The sequence below is a fragment of the Somniosus microcephalus genome, unplaced genomic scaffold (assembly GCF_052327205.1).
Source record: "Somniosus microcephalus isolate GS21.2 unplaced genomic scaffold, FLI_Smic_1.0 unresolved_chr8, whole genome shotgun sequence".
In the NCBI taxonomy this organism is placed as follows: Eukaryota; Metazoa; Chordata; class Chondrichthyes; order Squaliformes; family Somniosidae; genus Somniosus; species Somniosus microcephalus.
This window is the reverse complement of record NW_028225186.1, coordinates 4,068,704-4,090,590: the sequence shown is the minus strand read 5'-3', so window position 1 is coordinate 4,090,590 and position 21,887 is coordinate 4,068,704. Positions and strand designations below refer to the sequence as shown.

The 21,887-nt window shown below is 46.2% G+C and overlaps 10 non-coding genes across 10 annotated transcripts; all 10 read left to right on the top strand.

Moving 5' to 3' along the window:
- Nucleotides 1-1,362: 1,362 nt before the first annotated feature.
- On the top strand, nucleotides 1,363-1,433 carry trnag-acc (transfer RNA glycine (anticodon ACC)). The gene has a single exon. It is a non-coding gene; the product is annotated as a tRNA-Gly (tRNA).
- Nucleotides 1,434-3,495: 2,062 nt separating this feature from the next.
- On the top strand, nucleotides 3,496-3,566 carry trnag-gcc (transfer RNA glycine (anticodon GCC)). Its single transcript has one exon. It is a non-coding gene; the product is annotated as a tRNA-Gly (tRNA).
- Nucleotides 3,567-4,520: 954 nt separating this feature from the next.
- trnae-uuc (transfer RNA glutamic acid (anticodon UUC)) lies at nucleotides 4,521-4,592 on the top strand. The gene has a single exon. It is a non-coding gene; the product is annotated as a tRNA-Glu (tRNA).
- Nucleotides 4,593-6,501: 1,909 nt separating this feature from the next.
- Nucleotides 6,502-6,572, top strand: trnag-acc (transfer RNA glycine (anticodon ACC)). The gene has a single exon. It is a non-coding gene; the product is annotated as a tRNA-Gly (tRNA).
- A 4,194-nt stretch (nucleotides 6,573-10,766) lies between these two features.
- On the top strand, nucleotides 10,767-10,837 carry trnag-gcc (transfer RNA glycine (anticodon GCC)). The gene has a single exon. It is a non-coding gene; the product is annotated as a tRNA-Gly (tRNA).
- Nucleotides 10,838-11,791: 954 nt separating this feature from the next.
- Nucleotides 11,792-11,863, top strand: trnae-uuc (transfer RNA glutamic acid (anticodon UUC)). The gene has a single exon. It is a non-coding gene; the product is annotated as a tRNA-Glu (tRNA).
- A 1,036-nt stretch (nucleotides 11,864-12,899) lies between these two features.
- trnag-gcc (transfer RNA glycine (anticodon GCC)) lies at nucleotides 12,900-12,970 on the top strand. The gene has a single exon. It is a non-coding gene; the product is annotated as a tRNA-Gly (tRNA).
- A 4,191-nt stretch (nucleotides 12,971-17,161) lies between these two features.
- Nucleotides 17,162-17,232, top strand: trnag-acc (transfer RNA glycine (anticodon ACC)). The gene has a single exon. It is a non-coding gene; the product is annotated as a tRNA-Gly (tRNA).
- A 2,062-nt stretch (nucleotides 17,233-19,294) lies between these two features.
- On the top strand, nucleotides 19,295-19,365 carry trnag-gcc (transfer RNA glycine (anticodon GCC)). Its single transcript has one exon. It is a non-coding gene; the product is annotated as a tRNA-Gly (tRNA).
- A 2,062-nt stretch (nucleotides 19,366-21,427) lies between these two features.
- On the top strand, nucleotides 21,428-21,498 carry trnag-gcc (transfer RNA glycine (anticodon GCC)). The gene has a single exon. It is a non-coding gene; the product is annotated as a tRNA-Gly (tRNA).
- The last annotated feature ends 389 nt before the right edge of the window (nucleotides 21,499-21,887 follow it).

Genomic DNA, 21,887 nt, shown 5'->3' with positions numbered 1-21,887 from the left:
TTCTTGTACACCAGTCACTGAAGGCGAGCATGCAGGTGCAACAGGCGGTCAAGAAGGCAAACGGTATGCTGGCCTTCATAGCAAAAGGGTTAGAATACAGGAACAGGGATACCTTGCTGCAGCTGTACAGGGCACTGGTGAGACCACACCTCGAGTACTGTGTACAGTTTTGGTCGCCTCATCTGAGGAAGGATGTTCTTGCCATGGAGGGGGTGCAGCGGCGATTCACCAGGCTGATACCAGGAATGGCGGGAATGACCTATGAGGAGAGACTATGTAGTTTAGGGATGTACACACTGGAGTTTAGAAGATTGAGAGGGGACCTCATAGAAGTGTATAAAATTCTGACAGGTCTAGACAGACTGGATGCAGAAGGAATGTTTCCCTTGGCGGGTGAGAACAGAACTAGAGGACATCATTTGAGGATAAGGGCTAAACCATTTAGGACAGAGATGAGGGGGAATTTCTTCACTCAGAGAGTGGTGAACCTGTGGAACTCATTGCCACAGAGGGCAGTGTACGCCAGCTCATTAAATATATTTAAGAGGGAATTAGATATATTTCTACGGGCAAAAGGGGTTAAGGGTTACGGAGAGAAGGCGGGGACGGGATACTGAATTAAAAGATCAGCCATGATCTCATCGAATGGCGGAGCAGGCACGAAGGGCCGAATGGCCTACTCCTGCTCCTATCTTCTATGTATCTATGTATCTATGTACCTCTGGTTACCATCCCTCCTGCCATTGGAAAGCGTTTGTCTTTATTTCCTCTATCAAAACCCATTGTAATTTTGCAAGCCTCTGTTAAATTTCCTCTTAGCCTCCAGAGGAAAGCAATCCCAGCTTCTCCACACTATCCCTCGGGCCACACTGTAAGACGTCAAACGGGTTCTGTATGTCTGATAGACATATATTTCAGCTACAGGGGAGTCAAAGGTTATGGGGAACGGGCGGCAAAGTTGCGTTGTGTCGAAGATCTCATCAGCCACGAACTTTTTAAATGGCGGGCTCGAGGGGCCGAATGGCCCAATCCTGCTCCTATTTTTTCTTTTGGGGAAGGTTAGTTTCTTAATTATGTAATTTTTGAGCAGCTAAACAACGTTGGAAGGAAACTCCCACGGGACGTAGAAAAGTGCAAAATCTTAGCTCTACCGAGAGCTCATGAACCTGAGAGGTTAACCCTGTGTTTCTCTGTCCACAGATCTTCGAGGACCTTCGAAGTGTTTCCAGCATTTAATCAACAATTCCAGATGCAGTATCTGCTGCATATTGCTTTTTATGTTAACGCAGTGTCCCCGCTTGTATTAACAAAAGTCAAAAATAAATTGTAGCTACCAGAAAATAGAATCGATTAAGTCGGCGTGCATTGGTGGTTCAGGGGTAGAATTCTCGCCTACCACACGGGAGACCCGGGTTCGATTCCCGGCCAATGCAGGCTAATTTTTTTAACAATTCATTTCATAGCAAACACATCACATGAGCATAAATAATTTATTAGCTGTACCTGTGCAAGTGGATCAAGGGTATGAATGTTCTGCTCCTGTTGCTGTGCAACAGATTTGAGGGGCTGAATGGCATCCTGTTCCTGTGTAACAGGCTCGATTCTTACTCTGACAGACATTGCATTGCTCACTTCCTCGTTAGTCTCGTTGTGAGTATCCCCGCCTGTCACGCGGGAGACCGGGGTGAAATTCCCCGACGGGAAGGAATTTTAACATCCCCAATTTTAAACGTTTTGGCAGCACCTTAAAGCGCTCCTTGGAAAAGATCAACAGCGAAAGATTGAACCTAAAACAATTTTAAACGGTGAGGAACTGCATAAAAACCTCCTGCATCAATTCCTCGTTAGCATAGTGTTCTCCTTCTGTTTGTCTTTTGTGCAGGGCACTGCGGAACGAGAGAGGACAGGGAAATGCAGAAAACAGCGGGAGAAAGCACGTCTGATCTTTCAAGTGAACAGCACTGGCACGATTGGCCGAATGGTCTCACACTGTACTGCACGCCTCCATGAATCATATGGATATCTGAGACATACTCACAGAAAGTGAGCACACATCTGTGCTCGTGCATATGTTTGAGTCTTTGTCTCAAGCAGTGCATTACTGTGTCCTCTGTATTGTCCTTGATATTTTGGTGCTGATTATTCAATATCCCGACGGCTTTTCTCTGACTGTGTATCTCTGAGAAAAGCACAGAAGCAAATAGATTTCAGGTGGACGCCTACACGCACTTGATGCTGTGGTTTCCTGAACATGTCCTTTGTGATCTCGCCTAAAAAATGTCATCTTGTCCGAAAAGTTTGCCTGGCGTGAAAGTGACCTGAATTTCAAAGCAGCAAGGAGGAAAGACTGCCTTGTTCTGCTTGCTGGCAGGCCGCTTCTCACAGCTTCACTGGTGGTCTAGTGGATAGGATTCGGCGCTTTCACCGCCGCGGCCCGGGTTCGATTCCCGGTCAACGAACCAGTGCGTTTTCTGGATGGTTGAAATGCCAGCAATCAAAGCATCCGCGCGAAACAATGCTTGCACCTCATCAACCTTTCAATTTTCCACACCGCTGCTGTTGCCTCAACAGTCAGCAGCGCATCATTCGGTACCGAGGTGCAGCATTCGCTTCCTTGCCTCGCAGTGTCAGAACAGTCACGGTTATTATCCGTCTTCCATGTATTATTTTGCCGACTGCATCTCCCTAACAAACTTAGCTGATCACAGCACGGCTATCAGTCAACTCATTGCCAGTGTGAAAAATGCCACATTAGCAACGTGTGCAAGACTCGAATGACAGAGTAACTGGGCCGTGATAACTTATCCTGATATTCATGAGGCCTTAACATTCGCTGCATAAGACAATTCTACCTCTGGTTACCATCCCTCCTGCCATTGGAAAGCGTTTGTCTTTATTTCCTCTATCAAAACTCATTGTAATTTTGCAAGCCTCTATTAAATTTCCTCTTAGCCTCCAGAGGAAAGCAATCCCAGCTTCTCCACACTATCCCTCGGGCCACACTGTAAGACGTCAAACGGGTTCTGTATGTCTGATAGACATATATTTCAGCTACAGGGGAGTCAAAGGTTATGGGGAACGGGCGGCAAAGTTGCGTTGTGTCGAAGATCTCATCAGCCACGAACTTTTTAAATGACGGGCTCGAGGGGCCGAATGGCCCAATCCTGCTCCTATTTTTTCTTTTGGGGAAGGTTAGTTTCTTAATTATGTAATTTTTGAGCAGCTAAACAACGTTGGAAGGAAACTCCCACGGGACGTAGAAAAGTGCAAAATCTTAGCTCTACCGAGAGCTCATGCACCTGAGAGGTTAACCCTGTGTTTCTCTGTCCACAGATCTTCCAGGATCTTCGAAGTGTTTCCAGCATTTAATCAACAATTCCAGATGCAGTATCTGCTGCATATTGCTTTTTATGTTAACGCAGTGTCCCCGCTTGTATTAACAAAAGTCAAAAATAAATTGTAGCTACCAGAAAATAGAATCGATTAAGTCGGCGTGCATTGGTGGTTCAGGGGTAGAATTCTCGCCTGCCACGCGGGAGACCCGGGTTCGATTCCCGGCCAATGCAGGCTAATTTTTTTAACAATTCATTTCATAGCAAACACATCACATGAGCATAAATAATTTATTAGCTGTACCTGTGCAAGTGGATCAAGGGTATGAATGTTCTGCTCCTGTTGCTGTGCAACAGATTTGAGGGGCTGAATGGCATCCTGTTCCTGTGTAACAGGCTCGATTCTTACTCTGACAGACATTGCATTGCTCACTTCCTCGTTAGTCTCGTTGTGAGTATCCCCGCCTGTCACGCGGGAGACCGGGGTGAAATTCCCCGACGGGAAGGAATTTTAACATCCCCAATTTTAAACGTTTTGGCAGCACCTTAAAGCGCTCCTTGGAAAAGATCAACAGCGAAAGATTGAACCTAAAACAATTTTAAACGGTGAGGAACTGCATAAAAACCTCCTGCATCAATTCCTCGTTAGCATAGTGTTCTCCTTCTGTTTGTCTTTTGTGCGGGGCACTGCGGAACGAGAGAGGACAGGGAAATGCAGAAAACAGCGGGAGAAAGCACGTCTGATCTTTCAAGTGAACAGCACTGGCACGATTGGCCGAATGGTCTCACACTGTACTGCACGCCTCCATGAATCATATGGATATCTGAGACATACTCACAAAAAGTGAGCACACATCTGTGTTCGTGCATATGTTTGAGTCTTTGTCTCAAGCAGTGCATTACTGTGTCCTCTGTATTGTCCTTGATATTTTGGTGCTGATTATTCAATATCCCGACGGCTTTTCTCTGACTGTGTATCTCTGAGAAAAGCACAGAAGCAAATAGATTTCAGGTGGACGCCTACACGCACTTGATGCTGTGGTTTCCTGAACATGTCCTTTGTGATCTCGCCTAAAAGATGTCATCTTGTACGAAAAGTTTGCCTGGCGTGAAAGTGACCTGAATTTCAAAGCAGCAAGGAGGAAAGACTGCCTTGTTCTGCTTGCTGGCAGGCCGCTTCGCACAGCTTCCCTGGTGGTCTAGTGGATAGGATTCGGCGCTTTCACCGCCGCGGCCCGGGTTCGATTCCCGGTCAGGGAACCAGTGCGTTTTCTGGATGTTTGAAATGCCAGCAATCAAAGCACCCGCGCGAAACAATGCTTGCACCTCATCAACCTTTCAATTTTCCACACCGCTGCTGTTGCCTCAACAGTCAGCAGCGCATCATTCGGTACCGAGGTGCAGCATTCGCTTCCTTGCCTCGCAGTGTCAGAACAGTCACGGTTATTATCCGTCTTCCATGTATTATTTTGCCGACTGCATCTCCCTAACAAACTTAGCTGATCACAGCACGGCTATCAGTCAACTCATTGCCAGTGTGAAAAATGCCACATTAGCAACGTGTGCAAGACTCGAATGACAGAGTAACTGGGCCGTGATAACTTATCCTGATATTCATGAGGCCTTAACATTCGCTGCATAAGACAATTCTACCTTATGATTTGGACAGATTGGGCGGATAAATGGCAGATGCACTATAATGTGGACAAGTGCGAAGTTATCCACCTTGGGTTCAGGAACGGGAGGGCAAATTATTATTTAAATGGCAATAGATTGGGAGAGGGGGAAGTACAGAGAGACCTGGGTGTTCTTGTACACCAGTCACTGAAGGCGAGCATGCAGGTGCAACAGGCGGTCAAGAAGGCAAACGGTATGCTGGCCTTCATAGCAAAAGGGTTAGAATACAGGAACAGGGATACCTTGCTGCAGCTGTACAGGGCACTGGTGAGACCACACCTCGAGTACTGTGTACAGTTTTGGTCGCCTCATCTGAGGAAGGATGTTCTTGCCATGGAGGGGGTGCAGCGGCGATTCACCAGGCTGATACCAGGAATGGCGGGAATGACCTATGAGGAGAGACTATGTAGTTTAGGGATGTACACACTGGAGTTTAGAAGATTGAGAGGGGACCTCATAGAAGTGTATAAAATTCTGACAGGTCTAGACAGACTGGATGCAGAAGGAATGTTTCCCTTGGCGGGTGAGAACAGAACTAGAGGACATCATTTGAGGATAAGGGCTAAACCATTTAGGACAGAGATGAGGGGGAATTTCTTCACTCAGAGAGTGGTGAACCTGTGGAACTCATTGCCACAGAGGGCAGTGTACGCCAGCTCATTAAATATATTTAAGAGGGAATTAGATATATTTCTACGGGCAAAAGGGGTTAAGGGTTACGGAGAGAAGGCGGGGACGGGATACTGAATTAAAAGATCAGCCATGATCTCATCGAATGGCGGAGCAGGCACGAAGGGCCGAATGGCCTACTCCTGCTCCTATCTTCTATGTATCTATGTATCTATGTACCTCTGGTTACCATCCCTCCTGCCATTGGAAAGCGTTTGTCTTTATTTCCTCTATCAAAACCCATTGTAATTTTGCAAGCCTCTGTTAAATTTCCTCTTAGCCTCCAGAGGAAAGCAATCCCAGCTTCTCCACACTATCCCTCGGGCCACACTGTAAGACGTCAAACGGGTTCTGTATGTCTGATAGACATATATTTCAGCTACAGGGGAGTCAAAGGTTATGGGGAACGGGCGGCAAAGTTGCGTTGTGTCGAAGATCTCATCAGCCACGAACTTTTTAAATGGCGGGCTCGAGGGGCCGAATGGCCCAATCCTGCTCCTATTTTTTCTTTTGGGGAAGGTTAGTTTCTTAATTATGTAATTTTTGAGCAGCTAAACAACGTTGGAAGGAAACTCCCACGGGACGTAGAAAAGTGCAAAATCTTAGCTCTACCGAGAGCTCATGAACCTGAGAGGTTAACCCTGTGTTTCTCTGTCCACAGATCTTCGAGGACCTTCGAAGTGTTTCCAGCATTTAATCAACAATTCCAGATGCAGTATCTGCTGCATATTGCTTTTTATGTTAACGCAGTGTCCCCGCTTGTATTAACAAAAGTCAAAAATAAATTGTAGCTACCAGAAAATAGAATCGATTAAGTCGGCGTGCATTGGTGGTTCAGGGGTAGAATTCTCGCCTACCACACGGGAGACCCGGGTTCGATTCCCGGCCAATGCAGGCTAATTTTTTTAACAATTCATTTCATAGCAAACACATCACATGAGCATAAATAATTTATTAGCTGTACCTGTGCAAGTGGATCAAGGGTATGAATGTTCTGCTCCTGTTGCTGTGCAACAGATTTGAGGGGCTGAATGGCATCCTGTTCCTGTGTAACAGGCTCGATTCTTACTCTGACAGACATTGCATTGCTCACTTCCTCGTTAGTCTCGTTGTGAGTATCCCCGCCTGTCACGCGGGAGACCGGGGTGAAATTCCCCGACGGGAAGGAATTTTAACATCCCCAATTTTAAACGTTTTGGCAGCACCTTAAAGCGCTCCTTGGAAAAGATCAACAGCGAAAGATTGAACCTAAAACAATTTTAAACGGTGAGGAACTGCATAAAAACCTCCTGCATCAATTCCTCGTTAGCATAGTGTTCTCCTTCTGTTTGTCTTTTGTGCAGGGCACTGCGGAACGAGAGAGGACAGGGAAATGCAGAAAACAGCGGGAGAAAGCACGTCTGATCTTTCAAGTGAACAGCACTGGCACGATTGGCCGAATGGTCTCACACTGTACTGCACGCCTCCATGAATCATATGGATATCTGAGACATACTCACAGAAAGTGAGCACACATCTGTGCTCGTGCATATGTTTGAGTCTTTGTCTCAAGCAGTGCATTACTGTGTCCTCTGTATTGTCCTTGATATTTTGGTGCTGATTATTCAATATCCCGACGGCTTTTCTCTGACTGTGTATCTCTGAGAAAAGCACAGAAGCAAATAGATTTCAGGTGGACGCCTACACGCACTTGATGCTGTGGTTTCCTGAACATGTCCTTTGTGATCTCGCCTAAAAAATGTCATCTTGTCCGAAAAGTTTGCCTGGCGTGAAAGTGACCTGAATTTCAAAGCAGCAAGGAGGAAAGACTGCCTTGTTCTGCTTGCTGGCAGGCCGCTTCTCACAGCTTCACTGGTGGTCTAGTGGATAGGATTCGGCGCTTTCACCGCCGCGGCCCGGGTTCGATTCCCGGTCAACGAACCAGTGCGTTTTCTGGATGGTTGAAATGCCAGCAATCAAAGCATCCGCGCGAAACAATGCTTGCACCTCATCAACCTTTCAATTTTCCACACCGCTGCTGTTGCCTCAACAGTCAGCAGCGCATCATTCGGTACCGAGGTGCAGCATTCGCTTCCTTGCCTCGCAGTGTCAGAACAGTCACGGTTATTATCCGTCTTCCATGTATTATTTTGCCGACTGCATCTCCCTAACAAACTTAGCTGATCACAGCACGGCTATCAGTCAACTCATTGCCAGTGTGAAAAATGCCACATTAGCAACGTGTGCAAGACTCGAATGACAGAGTAACTGGGCCGTGATAACTTATCCTGATATTCATGAGGCCTTAACATTCGCTGCATAAGACAATTCTACCTCTGGTTACCATCCCTCCTGCCATTGGAAAGCGTTTGTCTTTATTTCCTCTATCAAAACTCATTGTAATTTTGCAAGCCTCTATTAAATTTCCTCTTAGCCTCCAGAGGAAAGCAATCCCAGCTTCTCCACACTATCCCTCGGGCCACACTGTAAGACGTCAAACGGGTTCTGTATGTCTGATAGACATATATTTCAGCTACAGGGGAGTCAAAGGTTATGGGGAACGGGCGGCAAAGTTGCGTTGTGTCGAAGATCTCATCAGCCACGAACTTTTTAAATGACGGGCTCGAGGGGCCGAATGGCCCAATCCTGCTCCTATTTTTTCTTTTGGGGAAGGTTAGTTTCTTAATTATGTAATTTTTGAGCAGCTAAACAACGTTGGAAGGAAACTCCCACGGGACGTAGAAAAGTGCAAAATCTTAGCTCTACCGAGAGCTCATGCACCTGAGAGGTTAACCCTGTGTTTCTCTGTCCACAGATCTTCCAGGATCTTCGAAGTGTTTCCAGCATTTAATCAACAATTCCAGATGCAGTATCTGCTGCATATTGCTTTTTATGTTAACGCAGTGTCCCCGCTTGTATTAACAAAAGTCAAAAATAAATTGTAGCTACCAGAAAATAGAATCGATTAAGTCGGCGTGCATTGGTGGTTCAGGGGTAGAATTCTCGCCTGCCACTGGGAGACCCGGGTTCGATTCCCGGCCAATGCAGGCTAATTTTTTTAACAATTCATTTCATAGCAAACACATCACATGAGCATAAATAATTTATTAGCTGTACCTGTGCAAGTGGATCAAGGGTATGAATGTTCTGCTCCTGTTGCTGTGCAACAGATTTGAGGGGCTGAATGGCATCCTGTTCCTGTGTAACAGGCTCGATTCTTACTCTGACAGACATTGCATTGCTCACTTCCTCGTTAGTCTCGTTGTGAGTATCCCCGCCTGTCACGCGGGAGACCGGGGTGAAATTCCCCGACGGGAAGGAATTTTAACATCCCCAATTTTAAACGTTTTGGCAGCACCTTAAAGCGCTCCTTGGAAAAGATCAACAGCGAAAGATTGAACCAAAAACAATTTTAAACGGTGAGGAACTGCATAAAAACCTCCTGCATCAATTCCTCGTTAGCATAGTGTTCTCCTTCTGTTTGTCTTTTGTGCGGGGCACTGCGGAACGAGAGAGGACAGGGAAATGCAGAAAACAGCGGGAGAAAGCACGTCTGATCTTTCAAGTGAACAGCACTGGCACGATTGGCCGAATGGTCTCACACTGTACTGCACGCCTCCATGAATCATATGGATATCTGAGACATACTCACAAAAAGTGAGCACACATCTGTGTTCGTGCATATGTTTGAGTCTTTGTCTCAAGCAGTGCATTACTGTGTCCTCTGTATTGTCCTTGATATTTTGGTGCTGATTATTCAATATCCCGACGGCTTTTCTCTGACTGTGTATCTCTGAGAAAAGCACAGAAGCAAATAGATTTCAGGTGGACGCCTACACGCACTTGATGCTGTGGTTTCCTGAACATGTCCTTTGTGATCTCGCCTAAAAAATGTCATCTTGTCCGAAAAGTTTGCCTGGCGTGAAAGTGACCTGAATTTCAAAGCAGCAAGGAGGAAAGACTGCCTTGTTCTGCTTGCTGGCAGGCCGCTTCTCACAGCTTCACTGGTGGTCTAGTGGATAGGATTCGGCGCTTTCACCGCCGCGGCCCGGGTTCGATTCCCGGTCAACGAACCAGTGCGTTTTCTGGATGGTTGAAATGCCAGCAATCAAAGCATCCGCGCGAAACAATGCTTGCACCTCATCAACCTTTCAATTTTCCACACCGCTGCTGTTGCCTCAACAGTCAGCAGCGCATCATTCGGTACCGAGATGCAGCATTCGCTTCCTTGCCTCGCAGTGTCAGAACAGTCACGGTTATTATCCGTCTTCCATGTATTATTTTGCCGACTGCATCTCCCTAACAAACTTAGCTGATCACAGCACGGCTATCAGTCAACTCATTGCCAGTGTGAAAAATGCCACATTAGCAACGTGTGCAAGACTCGAATGACAGAGTAACTGGGCCGTGATAACTTATCCTGATATTCATGAGGCCTTAACATTCGCTGCATAAGACAATTCTACCTCTGGTTACCATCCCTCCTGCCATTGGAAAGCGTTTGTCTTTATTTCCTCTATCAAAACTCATTGTAATTTTGCAAGCCTCTATTAAATTTCCTCTTAGCCTCCAGAGGAAAGCAATCCCAGCTTCTCCACACTATCCCTCGGGCCACACTGTAAGACGTCAAACGGGTTCTGTATGTCTGATAGACATATATTTCAGCTACAGGGGAGTCAAAGGTTATGGGGAACGGGCGGCAAAGTTGCGTTGTGTCGAAGATCTCATCAGCCACGAACTTTTTAAATGGCGGGCTCGAGGGGCCGAATGGCCCAATCCTGCTCCTATTTTTTCTTTTGGGGAAGGTTAGTTTCTTAATTATGTAATTTTTGAGCAGCTAAACAACGTTGGAAGGAAACTCCCACGGGACGTAGAAAAGTGCAAAATCTTAGCTCTACCGAGAGCTCATGCACCTGAGAGGTTAACCCTGTGTTTCCCTGTCCACAGATCTTCCAGGACCTTCGAAGTGTTTCCAGCATTTAATCAACAATTCCAGATGCAGTATCTGCTGCATATTGCTTTTTATGTTAACGCAGTGTCCCCGCTTGTATTAACAAAAGTCAAAAATAAATTGTAGCTACCAGAAAATAGAATCGATTAAGTCGGCGTGCATTGGTGGTTCAGGGGTAGAATTCTCGCCTGCCACGCGGGAGACCCGGGTTCGATTCCCGGCCAATGCAGGCTAATTTTTTTAACAATTCATTTCATAGCAAACACATCACATGAGCATAAATAATTTATTAGCTGTACCTGTGCAAGTGGATCAAGGGTATGAATGTTCTGCTCCTGTTCCTGTGCAACAACTTTGAGGGGCTGAATGGCATCCTGTTCCTGTGTAACAGGCTCGATTCTTACTCTGACAGACATTGCATTGCTCACTTCCTCGTTAGTCTCGTTGTGAGTATCCCCGCCTGTCACGCGGGAGACCGGGGTGAAAATCCCCGACGGGAAGGAATTTTAACATCCCCAATTTTAAACGTTTTGGCAGCACCTTAAAGCGCTCCTTGGAAAAGATCAAAAGCGAAAGATTGAACCTAAAACAATTATAAACGGTGAGGAACTGCATAAAAACCTCCTGCTTCAATTCCTCGTTAGCATAGTGTTCTCCTTCTGTTTGTCTTTTGTGCGGGGCACTGCGGAACGAGAGAGGACAGGGAAATGCAGATAACAGCGGGAGATAGCACGTCTGATCTTTCAAGTGGACAGCACTGGCACGATTGGCCGAATGGCCTCACACTGTACTGCACGCCTCCATGAATCATATGGATATCTGAGACATACTCACACAAAGTGAGCACACATCTGTGTTCGTGCATATGTTTGAGTCTTTGTCTCAAGCAGTGCATTACTGTTTCCTCTGTATTGTCCTTGATATTTTGGTGCTGATTATTCAATATCCCGGCGGCTTTTCTCTGACTGTGTATCTCTGAGAGAAGCACAGAAGCAAATAGATTTCAGGTGGACGCCTACACGCACTTGATGCTGTGGTTTCCTGAACATGTCCTTTGTGATCTCGCCTAAAAGATGTCATCTTGTACGAAAAGTTTGCCTGGCGTGAAAGTGACCTGAATTTCAAAGCAGCAAGGAGGAAAGACTGCCTTGTTCTGCTTGCTGGCAGGCCGCTTCGCGCAGCTTCCCTGGTGGTCTAGTGGATAGGATTCGGCGCTTTCACCGCCGCGGCCCGGGTTCGATTCCCGGTCAGGGAACCAGTGCGTTTTCTGGATGGTTGAAATGCCAGCAATCAAAGCATCCGCGCGAAACAATGCTTGCACCTCATCAACCTTTCAATTTTCCACACCGCTGCTGTTGCCTCAACAGTCAGCAGCGCATCATTCAGTACCGAGGTGCAGCATTCGCTTCCTTGCCTCGCAGTGTCAGAACAGTCACGGTTATTATCCGTCTTCCATGTATTATTTTGCCGACTGCATCTCCCTAACAAACTTAGCTGATCACAGCACGGCTATCAGTCAACTCATTGCCAGTGTGAAAAATGCCACATTAGCAACGTGTGCAAGACTCGAATGACAGAGTAACTGGGCCGTGATAACTTATCCTGATATTCATGAGGCCTTAACATTCGCTGCATAAGACAATTCTACCTCTGGTTACCATCCCTCCTGCCATTGGAAAGCGTTTGTCTTTATTTCCTCTATCAAAACTCATTGTAATTTTGCAAGCCTCTATTAAATTTCCTCTTAGCCTCCAGAGGAAAGCAATCCCAGCTTCTCCACACTATCCCTCGGGCCACACTGTAAGACGTCAAACGGGTTCTGTATGTCTGATAGACATATATTTCAGCTACAGGGGAGTCAAAGGTTATGGGGAACGGGCGGCAAAGTTGCGTTGTGTCGAAGATCTCATCAGCCACGAACTTTTTAAATGGCGGGCTCGAGGGGCCGAATGGCCCAATCCTGCTCCTATTTTTTCTTTTGGGGAAGGTTAGTTTCTTAATTATGTAATTTTTGAGCAGCTAAACAACGTTGGAAGGAAACTCCCACGGGACGTAGAAAAGTGCAAAATCTTAGCTCTACCGAGAGCTCATGCACCTGAGAGGTTAACCCTGTGTTTCTCTGTCCACAGATCTTCCAGGACCTTCGAAGTGTTTCCAGCATTTAATCAACAATTCCAGATGCAGTATCTGCTGCATATTGCTTTTTATGTTAACGCAGTGTCCCCGCTTGTATTAACAAAAGTCAAAAATAAATTGTAGCTACCAGAAAATAGAATCGATTAAGTCGGCGTGCATTGGTGGTTCAGGGGTAGAATTCTCGCCTGCCACGCGGGAGACCCGGGTTCGATTCCCGGCCAATGCAGGCTAATTTTTTTAACAATTCATTTCATAGCAAACACATCACATGAGCATAAATAATTTATTAGCTGTACCTGTGCAAGTGGATCAAGGGTATGAATGTTCAGCTCCTGTTCCTGTGCGAACAGTTTTGAGGGGCTGAATGGCATCCTGTTCCTGTGTAACAGGCTCGATTCTTACTCTGACAGACATTGCATTGCTCACTTCCTCGTTAGTCTCGTTGTGAGTATCCCCGCCTGTCACGCGGGAGACCGGGGTGAAATTCCCCGACGGGAAGGAATTTTAACATCCCCAATTTTAAACGTTTTGGCAGCACCTTAAAGCGCTCCTTGGAAAAGATCAACAGCGAAAGATTGAACCTAAAACAATTTTAAACGGTGAGGAACTGCATAAAAACCTCCTGCATCAATTCCTCGTTAGCATAGTGTTCTCCTTCTGTTTGTCTTTTGTGCGGGGCACTGCGGAACGAGAGAGGACAGGGAAATGCAGATAACAGCGGGAGAAAGCACGTCTGATCTTTCAAGTGGACAGCACTGGCACGATTGGCCGAATGGCCTCACACTGTACTGCACGCCTCCATGAATCATATGGATATCTGAGACATACTCACACAAAGTGAGCACACATCTGTGTTCGTGCATATGTTTGAGTCTTTATCTCAAGCAGTGCATTACTGTTTCCTCTGTATTGTCCTTGATATTTTGGTGCTGATTATTCAATATCCCGGCGGCTTTTCTCTGACTGTGTATCTCTGAGAGAAGCACAGAAGCAAATAGATTTCAGGTGGACGCCTACACGCACTTGATGCTGTGGTTTCCTGAACATGTCCTTTGTGATCTCGCCTAAAAGATGTCATCTTGTACGAAAAGTTTGCCTGGCGTGAAAGTGACCTGAATTTCAAAGCAGCAAGGAGGAAAGACTGCCTTGTTCTGCTTGCTGGCAGGCTGCTTCTCACAGCTTCCCTGGTGGTCTAGTGGATAGGATTCAGCGCTTTCACCGCCGCGGCCCGGGTTAGATTCCCGGTCAGGGAACCAGTGCGTTTTCTGGCTGTTTGTAAATGCCAGCAATCAAAGCACCCGCGCGAAACAATGCTTGCACCTCATCAACCTTTCAATTTTCCACACCGCTGCTGTTGCCTCAACAGTCAGCAGCGCATCATTCGGTACCGAGGTGCAGCATTCGCTTCCTTGCCTCGCAGTGTCAGAACAGTCACGGTTATTATCCGTCTTCCATGTATTATTTTGCCGACTGCATCTCCCTAACAAACTTAGCTGATCACAGCACGGCTATCAGTCAACTCATTGCCAGTGTGAAAAATGCCACATTAGCAACGTGTGCAAGACTCGAATGACAGAGTAACTGGGCCGTGATAACTTATCCTGATATTCATGAGGCCTTAACATTCGCTGCATAAGACAATTCTACCTCTGGTTACCATCCCTCCTGCCATTGGAAAGCGTTTGTCTTTATTTCCTCTTTCAAAACCCATTGTAATTTTGCAAGCCTCTATTAAATTTCCTCTTAGCCTCCAGAGGAAAGCAATCCCAGCTTCTCCACACTATCCCTCGGGCCACACTGTAAGACGTCAAACGGGTTCTGTATGTCTGATAGACATATATTTCAGCTACAGGGGAGTCAAAGTTATGGGGAACGGGCGGCAAAGTTGCGTTGTGTCGAAGATCTCATCAGCCACGAACTTTTTAAATGGCGGGCTCGAGGGGCCGAATGGCCCAATCCTGCTCCTATTTTTTCTTTTGGGGAAGGTTAGTTTCTTAATTATGTAATTTTTGAGCAGTTAAACAACGTTGGAAGGAAACTCCCACGGGACGTAGAAAAGTGCAAAATCTTAGCTCTACCGAGAGTCATGCACCTGAGAGGTTAACCCTGTGTTTCTCTGTCCACAGATCTTCCAGGACCTTCGAAGTGTTTCCAGCATTTAATCAACAATTCCAGATGCAGTATCTGCTGCATATTGCTTTTTATGTTAACGCAGTGTCCCCGCTTGTATTAACAAAAGTCAAAAATAAATTGTAGCTACCAGAAAATAAAATCGATTAAGTCGGCGTGCATTGGTGGTTCAGGGGTAGAATTCTCGCCTGCCACGCGGGAGACCGGGTTCGATTCCCGGCCAATGCAGGCTAATTTTTTTAACAATTCATTTCATAGCAAACACATCACATGAGCATAAATAATTTATTAGCTGTACCTGTGCAAGTGGATCAAGGGTATGAATGTTCTGCTCCTGTTCCTGTGCAACAGCTTTGAGGGGCTGAATGGCATCCTGTTCCTGTGTAACAGGCTCGATTCTTACTCTGACAGACATTGCATTGCTCACTTCCTCGTTAGTCTCGTTGTGAGTATCCCCGCCTGTCACGCGGGAGACCGGGGTGAAAATCCCCGACGGGAAGGAATTTTAACATCCCCAATTTTAAATGTTTTGGCAGCACCTTAAAGCGCTCCTTGGAAAAGATCAAAAGCGAAAGATTGAACCAGAACAATTTTAAACGGTGAGGAACTGCATAAAAACCTCCTGCATCAATTCCTCGTTAGCATAGTGTTCTCCTTCTGTTTGTCTTTTGTGCGGGGCACTGCGGAACGAGATAGGACAGGGAAATGCAGATAACAGCGGGAGAAAGCACGTCTGATCTTTCAAGTGGACAGCACTGGCACGATTGGCCGAATGGCCTCACACTGTACTGCACGCCTCCATGAATCATATGGATATCTGAGACATACTCACACAAAGTGAGCACACATCTGTGTTCGTGCATATGTTTGAGTCTTTGTCTCAAGCAGTGCATTACTGTTTCCTCTGTATTGTCCTTGATATTTTGGTGCTGATTATTCAATATCCCGGCGGCTTTTCTCTGACTGTGTATCTCTGAGAGAAGCACAGAAGCAAATAGATTTCAGGTGGACGCCTACACGCACTTGATGCTGTGGTTTCCTGAACATGTCCTTTGTGATCTCGCCTAAAAGATGTCATCTTGTACGAAAAGTTTGCCTGGCGTGAAAGTGACCTGAATTTCAAAGCAGCAAGGAGGAAAGACTGCCTTGTTCTGCTTGCTGGCAGGCCGCTTCGCACAGCTTCCCTGGTGGTCTAGTGGATAGGATTCGGCGCTTTCACCGCCGCGGCCCGGGTTCGATTCCCGGTCAACGAACCAGTGCGTTTTCTGGATGTTTGAAATGCCAGCAATCAAAGCACCCGCGCGAAACAATGCTTGCACCTCATCAACCTTTCAATTTTCCACACCGCTGCTGTTGCCTCAACAGTCAGCAGCGCATCATTCGGTACCGAGGTGCAGCATTCGCTTCCTTGCCTCGCAGTGTCAGAACAGTCACGGTTATTATCCGTCTTCCATGTATTATTTTGCCGACTGCATCTCCCTAACAAACTTAGCTGATCACAGCACGGCTATCAGTCAACTCATTGCCAGTGTGAAAAATGCCACATTAGCAACGTGTGCAAGACTCGAATGACAGAGTAACTGGGCCGTGATAACTTATCCTGATATTCATGAGGCCTTAACATTCGCTGCATAAGACAATTCTACCTCTGGTTACCATCCCTCCTGCCATTGGAAAGCGTTTGTCTTTATTTCCTCTTTCAAAACCCATTGTAATTTTGCAAGCCTCTATTAAATTTCCTCTTAGCCTCCAGAGGAAAGCAATCCCAGCTTCTCCACACTATCCCTCGGGCCACACTGTAAGACGTCAAACGGGTTCTGTATGTCTGATAGACATATATTTCAGCTACAGGGGAGTCAAAGTTATGGGGAACGGGCGGCAAAGTTGCGTTGTGTCGAAGATCTCATCAGCCACGAACTTTTTAAATGGCGGGCTCGAGGGGCCGAATGGCCCAATCCTGCTCCTATTTTTTCTTTTGGGGAAGGTTAGTTTCTTAATTATGTAATTTTTGAGCAGTTAAACAACGTTGGAAGGAAACTCCCACGGGACGTAGAAAAGTGCAAAATCTTAGCTCTACCGAGAGTCATGCACCTGAGAGGTTAACCCTGTGTTTCTCTGTCCACAGATCTTCCAGGACCTTCGAAGTGTTTCCAGCATTTAATCAACAATTCCAGATGCAGTATCTGCTGCATATTGCTTTTTATGTTAACGCAGTGTCCCCGCTTGTATTAACAAAAGTCAAAAATAAATTGTAGCTACCAGAAAATAGAATCGATTAAGTCGGCGTGCATTGGTGGTTCAGGGGTAGAATTCTCGCCTACCACACGGGAGACCCGGGTTCGATTCCCGGCCAATGCAGGCTAATTTTTTTAACAATTCATTTCATAGCAAACACATCACATGAGCATAAATAATTTATTAGCTGTACCTGTGCAAGTGGATCAAGGGTATGAATGTTCTGCTCCTGTTGCTGTGCAACAGATTTGAGGGGCTGAATGGCATCCTGTTCCTGTGTAACAGGCTCGATTCTTACTCTGACAGACATTGCATTGCTCACTTCCTCGTTAGTCTCGTTGTGAGTATCCCCGCCTGTCACGCGGGAGACCGGGGTGAAATTCCCCGACGGGAAGGAATTTTAACATCCCCAATTTTAAACGTTTTGGCAGCACCTTAAAGCGCTCCTTGGAAAAGATCAACAGCGAAAGATTGAACCTAAAACAATTTTAAACGGTGAGGAACTGCATAAAAACCTCCTGCATCAATTCCTCGTTAGCATAGTGTTCTCCTTCTGTTTGTCTTTTGTGCGGGGCACTGCGGAACGAGAGAGGACAGGGAAATGCAGAAAACAGCGGGAGAAAGCACGTCTGATCTTTCAAGTGAACAGCACTGGCACGATTGGCCGAATGGTCTCACACTGTACTGCACGCCTCCATGAATCATATGGATATCTGAGACATACTCACAAAAAGTGAGCACACATCTGTGTTCGTGCATATGTTTGAGTCTTTGTCTCAAGCAGTGCATTACTGTGTCCTCTGTATTGTCCTTGATATTTTGGTGCTGATTATTCAATATCCCGACGGCTTTTCTCTGACTGTGTATCTCTGAGAAAAGCACAGAAGCAAATAGATTTCAGGTGGACGCCTACACGCACTTGATGCTGTGGTTTCCTGAACATGTCCTTTGTGATCTCGCCTAAAAAATGTCATCTTGTCCGAAAAGTTTGCCTGGCGTGAAAGTGACCTGAATTTCAAAGCAGCAAGGAGGAAAGACTGCCTTGTTCTGCTTGCTGGCAGGCCGCTTCTCACAGCTTCACTGGTGGTCTAGTGGATAGGATTCGGCGCTTTCACCGCCGCGGCCCGGGTTCGATTCCCGGTCAACGAACCAGTGCGTTTTCTGGATGGTTGAAATGCCAGCAATCAAAGCATCCGCGCGAAACAATGCTTGCACCTCATCAACCTTTCAATTTTCCACACCGCTGCTGTTGCCTCAACAGTCAGCAGCGCATCATTCGGTACCGAGGTGCAGCATTCGCTTCCTTGCCTCGCAGTGTCAGAACAGTCACGGTTATTATCCGTCTTCCATGTATTATTTTGCCGACTGCATCTCCCTAACAAACTTAGCTGATCACAGCACGGCTATCAGTCAACTCATTGCCAGTGTGAAAAATGCCACATTAGCAACGTGTGCAAGACTCGAATGACAGAGTAACTGGGCCGTGATAACTTATCCTGATATTCATGAGGCCTTAACATTCGCTGCATAAGACAATTCTACCTCTGGTTACCATCCCTCCTGCCATTGGAAAGCGTTTGTCTTTATTTCCTCTATCAAAACTCATTGTAATTTTGCAAGCCTCTATTAAATTTCCTCTTAGCCTCCAGAGGAAAGCAATCCCAGCTTCTCCACACTATCCCTCGGGCCACACTGTAAGACGTCAAACGGGTTCTGTATGTCTGATAGACATATATTTCAGCTACAGGGGAGTCAAAGGTTATGGGGAACGGGCGGCAAAGTTGCGTTGTGTCGAAGATCTCATCAGCCACGAACTTTTTAAATGACGGGCTCGAGGGGCCGAATGGCCCAATCCTGCTCCTATTTTTTCTTTTGGGGAAGGTTAGTTTCTTAATTATGTAATTTTTGAGCAGCTAAACAACGTTGGAAGGAAACTCCCACGGGACGTAGAAAAGTGCAAAATCTTAGCTCTACCGAGAGCTCATGCACCTGAGAGGTTAACCCTGTGTTTCTCTGTCCACAGATCTTCCAGGACCTTCGAAGTGTTTCCAGCATTTAATCAACAATTCCAGATGCAGTATCTGCTGCATATTGCTTTTTATGTTAACGCAGTGTCCCCGCTTGTATTAACAAAAGTCAAAAATAAATTGTAGCTACCAGAAAATAGAATCGATTAAGTCGGCGTGCATTGGTGGTTCAGGGGTAGAATTCTCGCCTGCCACGCGGGAGACCCGGGTTCGATTCCCGGCCAATGCAGGCTAATTTTTTTACCAATTCATTTCATAGCAAACACATCACATGAGCATAAATAATTTATTAGCTGTACCTGTGCAAGTGGATCAAGGGTATGAATGTTCTGCTCCTGTTGCTGTGCAACAGATTTGAGGGGCTGAATGGCATCCTGTTCCTGTGTAACAGGCTCGATTCTTACTCTGACAGACATTGCATTGCTCACTTCCTCGTTAGTCTCGTTGTGAGTATCCCCGCCTGTCACGCGGGAGACCGGGGTGAAATTCCCCGACGGGAAGGAATTTTAACATCCCCAATTTTAAACGTTTTGGCAGCACCTTAAAGCGCTCCTTGGAAAAGATCAACAGCGAAAGATTGAACCTAAAACAATTTTAAACGGTGAGGAACTGCATAAAAACCTCCTGCATCAATTCCTCGTTAGCATAGTGTTCTCCTTCTGTTTGTCTTTTGTGCGGGGCACTGCGGAACGAGAGAGGACAGGGAAATGCAGAAAACAGCGGGAGAAAGCACGTCTGATCTTTCAAGTGAACAGCACTGGCACGATTGGCCGAATGGTCTCACACTGTACTGCACGCCTCCATGAATCATATGGATATCTGAGACATACTCACAAAAAGTGAGCACACATCTGTGTTCGTGCATATGTTTGAGTCTTTGTCTCAAGCAGTGCATTACTGTGTCCTCTGTATTGTCCTTGATATTTTGGTGCTGATTATTCAATATCCCGACGGCTTTTCTCTGACTGTGTATCTCTGAGAAAAGCACAGAAGCAAATAGATTTCAGGTGGACGCCTACACGCACTTGATGCTGTGGTTTCCTGAACATGTCCTTTGTGATCTCGCCTAAAAAATGTCATCTTGTCCGAAAAGTTTGCCTGGCGTGAAAGTGACCTGAATTTCAAAGCAGCAAGGAGGAAAGACTGCCTTGTTCTGCTTGCTGGCAGGCCGCTTCTCACAGCTTCACTGGTGGTCTAGTGGATAGGATTCGGCGCTTTCACCGCCGCGGCCCGGGTTCGATTCCCGGTCAACGAACCAGTGCGTTTTCTGGATGGTTGAAATGCCAGCAATCAAAGCATCCGCGCGAAACAATGCTTGCACCTCATCAACCTTTCAATTTTCCACACCGCTGCTGTTGCCTCAACAGTCAGCAGCGCATCATTCGGTACCGAGGTGCAGCATTCGCTTCCTTGCCTCGCAGTGTCAGAACAGTCACGGTTATTATCCGTCTTCCATGTATTATTTTGCCGACTGCATCTCCCTAACAAACTTAGCTGATCACAGCACGGCTATCAGTCAACTCATTGCCAGTGTGAAAAATGCCACATTAGCAACGTGTGCAAGACTCGAATGACAGAGTAACTGGGCCGTGATAACTTATCCTGATATTCATGAGGCCTTAACATTCGCTGCATAAGACAATTCTACCTCTGGTTACCATCCCTCCTGCCATTGGAAAGCGTTTGTCTTTATTTCCTCTATCAAAACTCATTGTAATTTTGCAAGCCTCTATTAAATTTCCTCTTAGCCTCCAGAGGAAAGCAATCCCAGCTTCTCCACACTATCCCTCGGGCCACACTGTAAGACGTCAAACGGGTTCTGTATGTCTGATAGACATATATTTCAGCTACAGGGGAGTCAAAGGTTATGGGGAACGGGCGGCAAAGTTGCGTTGTGTCGAAGATCTCATCAGCCACGAACTTTTTAAATGACGGGCTCGAGGGGCCGAATGGCCCAATCCTGCTCCTATTTTTTCTTTTGGGGAAGGTTAGTTTCTTAATTATGTAATTTTTGAGCAGCTAAACAACGTTGGAAGGAAACTCCCACGGGACGTAGAAAAGTGCAAAATCTTAGCTCTACCGAGAGCTCATGCACCTGAGAGGTTAACCCTGTGTTTCTCTGTCCACAGATCTTCCAGGACCTTCGAAGTGTTTCCAGCATTTAATCAACAATTCCAGATGCAGTATCTGCTGCATATTGCTTTTTATGTTAACGCAGTGTCCCCGCTTGTATTAACAAAAGTCAAAAATAAATTGTAGCTACCAGAAAATAGAATCGATTAAGTCGGCGTGCATTGGTGGTTCAGGGGTAGAATTCTCGCCTGCCACGCGGGAGCCCCGGGTTCGATTCCCGGCCAATGCAGGCTAATTTTTTTAACAATTCATTTCATAGCAAACACATCACATGAGCATAAATAATTTATTAGCTGTACCTGTGCAAGTGGATCAAGGGTATGAATGTTCAGCTCCTGTTCCTGTGCGAACAGTTTTGAGGGGCTGAATGGCATCCTGTTCCTGTGTAACAGGCTCGATTCTTACTCTGACAGACATTGCATTGCTCACTTCCTCGTTAGTCTCGTTGTGAGTATCCCCGCCTGTCACGCGGGAGACCGGGGTGAAATTCCCCGACGGGAAGGAATTTTAACATCCCCAATTTTAAACGTTTTGGCAGCACCTTAAAGCGCTCCTTGGAAAAGATCAACAGCGAAAGATTGAACCTAAAACAATTTTAAACGGTGAGGAACTGCATAA